The sequence below is a fragment of the Macaca nemestrina genome, chromosome 16 (genome assembly GCF_043159975.1).
Source record: "Macaca nemestrina isolate mMacNem1 chromosome 16, mMacNem.hap1, whole genome shotgun sequence".
NCBI classification, from domain to species: domain Eukaryota; kingdom Metazoa; phylum Chordata; class Mammalia; order Primates; family Cercopithecidae; genus Macaca; species Macaca nemestrina.
The window spans coordinates 103,606,885-103,614,935 of record NC_092140.1 but is presented as its reverse complement, the minus strand read 5'-3'; positions in this window follow the sequence as shown (position 1 = coordinate 103,614,935).

Genomic DNA, 8,051 nt, shown 5'->3' with positions numbered 1-8,051 from the left:
TATGTGTTGGGCAAGTCTAGGAGCTCACAATCTAGTAGGGAAAGACACACATACACATTACATTATAATATAAGCACAGACATTACAATAATGTTATGAGTGCCACAATAAAGGTGTGTACAATGTGTAACAGGAGCCCAAGGGAGTCAGGGTTTCAGTCTATGTGAGGGAGTCAAGGAGAGCATCACAGAAGGTGATGCCTTAGTTGGTCCTTAGCGGGGAAAGGTGCTTACCTGGCAGACATGGCAGGGAATGGTAACAATGCTCAGAGCCTGGATCCTACTTTCTTCCTTGGTTCATGGAAAATGGTGACTTTCTAGTTCCCCTTCTACTTCTGATAACTTCTGACTCCTTTCTGGGTCCTAGCCCTCACTTTTAATACGGGTATTCTTGATGTCCTTTTCTATGAGATGGCCACACACTTCTGTCTAGGGCTATTGCAGACACTTGGGATTCAGTCATTATCTCTGTGCAAATAATTCCAAATCTCATTCTTTAACCCTGGCATTCCCCTCAGATAATTAGTTCAGTATCTCAACAACTTGTGAATTCCTTCCACTTGGACGTTATCTTAAACTCGGCATTTCCAAAAACAAATCAGTGTTCTTTACCTCTTCAGATCTACTCTTTCTCTTTTGTTGCCTCCATTTCTTCTTCAACCACCCAGGTTAGTGTCTTTAGGGTAAACCTGGTTCTTCCCTAATTCTCATATCCCACATTCTATTAATTAAGATGTCCTTAGGTTCTACCTCTGAGATATTCTCATATACATTCCTACCTTTCTATTTTTTATGTTGGGTTTCTTCAACCACTCCTTGTGATTGCTTTTTTAACTTCTGAATTTATTTTTTGGCCTTCCCTCCCTCTCTTCTTTGATCTTTCACATTTGATAAAAGTTATTTTCCTAAAGCAGATCGAAACATAAAATATCTCGGCTCAAAAGACTTTAGCAGTTCCCCGTTTCCCATAGAAAGACCAAGCTCTTGCACAAAGCATCATGGCTCTGATGATCCAGGTCTTATCGATGTTTCCGGTTCTGTCTACTCACACACACTGGAGCCTCCGGGCTCCAGTGCACTCTGGCATTTTATGACCTATTCGTCTAAGATCACTTATCTTTGCCAAAACACACTCTGTACTTTTATCTCATGCTCTCCCATCTGTCTAGTATGTCCTTCCCTTCATTTCCATATGTTGAAACCCTACCTGTCTTTCAAAATTCCATTCAGATATCATTTCCTGGGTAAATCTTCACTCATTTTCACTCAATCTTCTTACTGGTTAAAATTAGTCATTCTCTTGTGTGTGTCCTAGAACACTTGTTTACTCATTACATTTAGCATTTGCCATATTGTCCTCACATTACATTTATTTATACACATTTTAAAATTCTTACTTTATTACATTTCTTTTATATTTAAAGGTTCTTCTTTTCTTTTCTATCTTGTATCATTTTCTTTCTGCTTGAAGGATTTCCTTTAATATTTCTTGTAGTTTGAGTCTGCTGGTGATGAATAATTTAGCATTTTGTATGTCTGAAAATGTATTTATTTTCTCTCATTTTTGTTGGATATAAAAATTCTGAGTTGGCAGTCTTCTTTTCTCTGAAGATTTTGCTCCACTGTCTTCTGGTTTGCATTGTTTCCATTGAGAAATCTACTGACATTCTTATCTTTGTGCCTCTGCATATATATGTTTTGTGTATGTGTGTGTGTGTGTGTGTGTGTGTGAAGCTGTTTTAAATATTTTTTTCTTCGTCACTGGTTCTGAGAAATTTGTTGTTCAAATTGATTTGTAGTTTTTCTTTTTTTTTTTTTTTTTGTCAGTGGGACTTGTTGAGCATCTTGAATGTGTGGGTTTATAGTTTTCATTGAACTATAGCTTTGGCTGTCATTTCTTCAAATCCTTTTTTCTGTCTCCTTTCCTCTCTCCACTTCTTTGGAAAGTCAGAAAAACATATATTAAGCCTGTGAAGTTGCCCTATAGCTTACTCATTATATTTTTCTGTAATTATTTTTTGGCTTTTTTCCTTTTGTGTTTCTTTCATATTAGATGATTTATATTGCCATGTCTTCCAGTTCATTAATCTTTTTATTTCTTCACAGTGTACAATTTGCTGTTAATCCAGTCCAGTGTGCTTTTTATCTCACACATTGTATTTTCAACTGTAGAAGTTGGATTTGGATCTTTTATTTTTAATAGCTCTCATGTTGCTATTTAACATGCTTATTTTTTTCTAGCTTCCTACACATATAGAATACAATTAAGTTGCTGTTTAGATGTCTTCGTCTGCTAATTCTATCACTTTCAAGTTTGTTTCTATTGATTGTATCTTCTCCTCAGTATGAATTATTTGCATGCCTGATTTTATATATATATTTTACAGTTTAGTAGTGTTAAGTATATTTACATGGTTGTGCAACAGATCTCCAGAGACTTTTCATCTTGCAAAATTGAAACTCTATACCCATTAATAGTATCTCTCCATTATGTCTTTTTACTTTCAGCCTTGGGCAGCTATCATTCTACTTGGTGTTGTTATGAATTTGACTACTTTAGATACTTCACATAAGTGAACTAATATAGTATTTGCCCTTTTGTGACTGTCTTATTTCACTTACCATAATATCCTCAAGGCTCATCCACATTGTAGCATGACAAGACTTACTTCCTTTTTAAGGCTAAATAATATTCCATTGTACGTACATTTTGCTTTTCCATTTGTCCATTAATGGACACTTGCATTGCTTCTGCCTTTTGGCTATTGTGAATACTGCTACTATGAAATGGGTATGCAACATGCCTGGTAATTTTTGATTAGATATCAGACATTATACATTTTAGTTATTTGGATGATTCCTAGATTTGTATTCTTAGAAATATTCTTGAGGCTTGTTCTGAGATGCAGAATATGTAGAAATGCTTTGATGATTTTAAGGTTTGCTTTTAAGTTTTTTTTTTTTTGGGGGGGTGTTACCAGTACAACCCTCAGTCTAGAGTTAGTTTTTCCTTGCTGCTGGGTTACTATGCGAAGTTACCTTGTTAAGTACCATTCCTGACACTCCATGAATGATGTGGCTTTCCACTCTGGCTGATGAGAATATAAACTACTTATGATTCTGTGTCACCTCCAGGGATTATTTCCTCTGCTCCTTCTCTGTGGTCTTTCCCAGACTTTGGGTAGTTTTCTCACATGCATGTCCTTATCAGTACTTAGCTAACGACAAGTACTTTGTGCTTCAACTGTCTTGGCTTCTGCAGACTTACAGCTCCATTTCTTCGGCTGAGAGAGAGTGCACTGCATCACCTACATTTCCCTTCGCTGCACCCAGGCCTGGAAACTCTCTCGGTGGTAAGCTAGGACGATTGTAAAGCCCACCTCACATATTTCATCTCTCTTAGGAATCACTGTCCTCTGTTGCCTGAAATCTAATTTGTGAAAGCTCTTTTTTATTTTTACTTCTTCTTCTGGTTTGTAGTGTTTCTCGTGGGAAGGTTAATCTGGTCCCTTTTAGTCTACGTTAGCCAGTAGTGGGAGTCTCATTAGCATTAATTATTAATAATTACTCTCCTCACACATAGCAATATGGCGTTCTATCAGCAAAGTGCTTGATCCTGTTTAAGACACTGAGGAAGACTTTCCTCAATCCATAAGGTTCACAGTGAGGGTTTTAAGTACCTCATTAAGTACTTAGAATTCTGCCATCCAGGAAACACATGAAAACAAAGAGTATAATCTCTCTCTTATGATGTTTAAAATATTAGGCTCATAAAGACATCACAGTTTCCTGGTGAATACTTACTGAATAAACAAGGGACTAGTTCCAAAGCTGTAGGGGAAGGGAGTGACTAGATTACTGACAGCACATAGGATGCCGCCTTTGCAGATTCCCTCAGGGGCAGCAATGAACTCCATCTCTGAAAACAGACGATCACAAATTTTCTTTGTGTGCTACCGAAGCACATAAATCTCTGTAAGGTTGATACTGACTGATTTTTTTTCCAGCTGAACTTCAGAGGCTATTTGCCAAATACCATGGAGGAGGCATCTCCCTGGAATACCTGAGCGCCCTTGTTCACTGGGATGGTCACAGCAAGGGACTGGTGCCTCTGCACACCTGCCCATCTGAGAGGCGGACTTGCCATTGACCCTTCCTTGGACTGCCTTGAGGTATTGGATTTGCTTCCTCATTTCTCTGCTTGAAATTCCTTCTCCACAGGCCTATACTTTCATCAGAATATTTATTTTTTCATGTCCTTTTTTATTTTTATTTTTTTAGAGGCCAGATCTTGCTCTGTCACAGGCTGGAGTACAGTGGCGCAATCATAGCTCACTGCAGTCTTGAACTCCTGGGTTCAAGCTATCCTTCTGCCTCAGCCTCCTGAGTAGCTAGGACTATAAGCACATGCCACCATGCCTGACTCATTAAAAACATTTTTTTTCTTTTTGTAGAGACAAGATCTCACTGCCCAGGCTGGTATCAAATTACTGGCCTCTAGCAAGCCTCCTGCCTGGGCCTCCCAAAGTGCTGGAATTACAGGCATGAGCCACCACACCTGGCCTGTTTGTTTGTGTCTTGGATGACGGCTTGTTGTGTCTTCACACAACATATTAAGTCATCTTAAACCAAGAGGGAAGGATCTTAGGCCATGACTCCCAAGTTTCATGTGGCTGTTCAAAGGCAGCCTGAAGCTCCTAATCTCTGTTTGGGAGGCAGTGAAGTATGGCAGAAAAAGCACAGGAATATGAGTTGGGAGAGCTGGAATCTAATAACCTGGTTCTATTGCTAATACACCACAGCAGTTATTTAGCTTCTGTTTTCTCATCCTAAGTGAAAATTAATGAAAAGAAGTAATGATGTTCCCATTTGTTGAATCTCATTCTGTGCCAGACTCTATATTAAGTGTTCCACATGCATTTTTTTTTTTATTTTCACAGAAACCTTTTTTAGAGATTAATTGTTTTTATTCCCATTTTATGGTTAAAGAAACTAGAGCTTAGAGAGTTTAAGCAATATGTTTGCCTAGTAAGTGACAGAGCTAGTATGAAAACTCAGGTTTGTTCATCAGGTTACATCATTAGCTTACCTTTAAAATTCTTTCCTTGCATAAAATGCCACGACTATACCACAATGTAGAAGGCCTACAGTAATCACAGAGCTCTTGTGGTTAATGGCATTTGAACTTCAGAGTCACGTGAATATAATCAATAGAAACAAACATATTAGGCATCTTATATGCCTCATTTCTAGACAACGTCTCTTTTAATACCAGTCTCTGCTGATTCCTTCTGGAATTCCAGTTAGATATTTGCTGAATACTTCCATTTTATCCTCCACGTATTTCAATCTCTTTCTCTTTCTTTTCTAGATTCTGTGTAATAAACTCAGGTTTCTCTTCAGTTTGCCAATTCTTTCTTCAATTTTGTCTAATTATCTGTGCAACACATGCACTAAGATGCTTTTAATACATTAACCCTAATTTTATTTTTATAAGTTCTATATTTTTAAGTCTGCCTATTCACTTTTCATCTTATTATTATATTTTCATCATCATTCATCTTGTTTCTTACATATTTGATTATCCTTTTCTTAAATCATTAAAAATTTTTACTATTTTAGTCTTATACAAGAGTTCTATTCTCAGAAGTTCTTACTGAATCCTACTGCTTGTTTTGTCTGCTGGCTGTCACTCATGGTAGTTTCTTTCTTTGTGTGCTGTGTGTGAACTCATGTTTGAGAGTCGTGCATTGGTTTTCTATTCAAGGTTACTGCAGTCCATGGATACATTTTTGTATTACTTTTGCATCATCTTGGGTAGCAAGTTTGATACCTAAATGTGTGTGAGATCTAACCTAAAGTTTTGAATTTCCAGAGGGAACTTTAAAAATGCCCACCCGGTCAGAGACAGAAAGACTTTCTCTTTCTCTGCCTGTGCTGGTGGGTTCATTGTTCTCCTGAGTTATCTTCAAGGGTCTTGTCTGTATATGGGAGTTTCAGTTTCGTCTCCTAGCTCCTCTGGGTAACTGAGATAAATCCCTGCCTCATCCTCTCAACCAACTCTATGCTGCCACAGTGTGGGCTCACATCATCTTCACTTTTTTTTTTTTTTTTTTTGAGTAAGGGTCTTGCCTTGTTGCCCAGGCTGTAGTGCAGTGGTGCGATCATGGCTTATTGCAGCCTTGACCTCCTGGGCTCAATTGATCCTCCCACCTCAGCCTTCCAAGTAGCTGTGCCAGCTAATTTTTTGTTTTTTGTATTTTTTGTAGAGACCAGGGTTGGGGCGTTTCAACTTGTTGCCCAGGCTGGTCTTAAACTCTTGAGTTCAAGCAACGTGGGTAGATCCAATCCCAAAGTGTTGGGATTACAAGTGCGAGCCACTGCACTCGACCACCATCCTCACCATGGATTTTGGTTTCCTCTTTATTTATAGGCTTTGGGGAGTTACTTCCAGTCACCTAACTATGCATTTAAAATAAATCCCATATTTAATTTGGCATATCTAATTGTATTGTAGTGGGAAAGTTTCTAGTTATTAAATCTGTAATTTTGCTGAAAATGGAAGTTATTTATTAACCTACATATCACCACAGTTCTTCAAGGCAAGCATGGTTATCTCCAGTTTGTAGATAAAAAAGGGCTTCAGAGAGGCTCAGTAACTTGCCTGGCATCACACAACCAGAGCGTCAAATCTTGCCTGCAGAGGCTTCTTGGGGCCAGGAGAGTGTGTTTTAATGCATTACAACTTGGCTCCCCAACTTCTCCACAACTGCTCCTGTCTCTCCTCTCCCTTATCCTGCTCAGCTTCACATAGTTACTTACTTTTCTGGCCCCTGAAGGCCTTTGAGCAGGTGGTACCAATTCCAAATCCTACTGCAAGAGCCACTGCAGATTTGTCCGATGTTGACTCCTCTATGTTGCTGCTGCTAGCTTCCCAGCCTGTTCATTTTATTCCATTGCCAATGTAGCCCAAAGCAAACACACACGATTTCCTATTTTTCTGTTATTTTTCACAGTCTATCAAAAAATATATGGTCCCATCTTCCAAAATCAGAACATCCACTAGTGTCTGCATCTAGTAAGTCATGAGAAAGGTGAGAGTGCCTCCCTGTCAATAATGCTCATCCCAGCAGTGCGCCAGTACAGAATGCCCTAGTGCAGCTTGGTTGAATGGTCCATCCAGTGGAGGGCTACCCCTGCCTTACAGCCCTGTGGCATGGATTATAATTCCTTACTTACCACTAACTTGTCTTCAAAGGCTGTCTGTAGCTCCATGTTATGCATACCTCTACCAGAAAATTCACCTTCTTGACTCAGTTTAAGGCTTGTATCCATAGTGAAGGCTCACCCTCCTGCGCACTTCCATATGCGTGATCCTGATAGGATTTTATGGTTGTCTCAGAAACATCATTGTGCTTTGTCTCTCCAGTGAGATGGTAAAGTCCTCTAGAACAGGCGTTTTTTTCCCCCAATCTCTTTTTTATTCATCGTAGAATAAGGTCATGTTTTAGCCACATAGGAAGAATGGATACCTTAAAATAGACTTCCATTTTTATTAAAATGTTGAAGGGAGGGTGGTTGATGGGTAGAACAAATAGAAATGAATAAGATCTACTATTTGATAGCACAGTAGGGTGATCAATTACAATTTAGTTGTACATTTAAAAGTAACTAAGAGCGTAATTAGATTGTTGTAACAGAAAGGGTAAATGCTTGAGGTGGTGGATACCCCACTCATCCTGATGTGATTATTATTGTATGCCTGCACCAAAATCTCATGCCCCCCATAAATATATACACCTACTATGTGCCAAAAAAAGCAAACATAAAAAAATTTTAAAGTTAGAAAAGTGAAGAAGCTAATGACTTTTTTATGTTGAATCTCCAAATTTGACACTTGTTTAAATGTTCCAAGTGAGAACATTTTTCTGTGTTACCGTCATCACTGTTTAGCATTTTCAGTGGTGCTATAACATACATTGGAATTTGTTTCTTTCAGGCCAGAAACACTGAGGGCATCTTATTTACACTTAACTCCATCTGGTGAAAAAA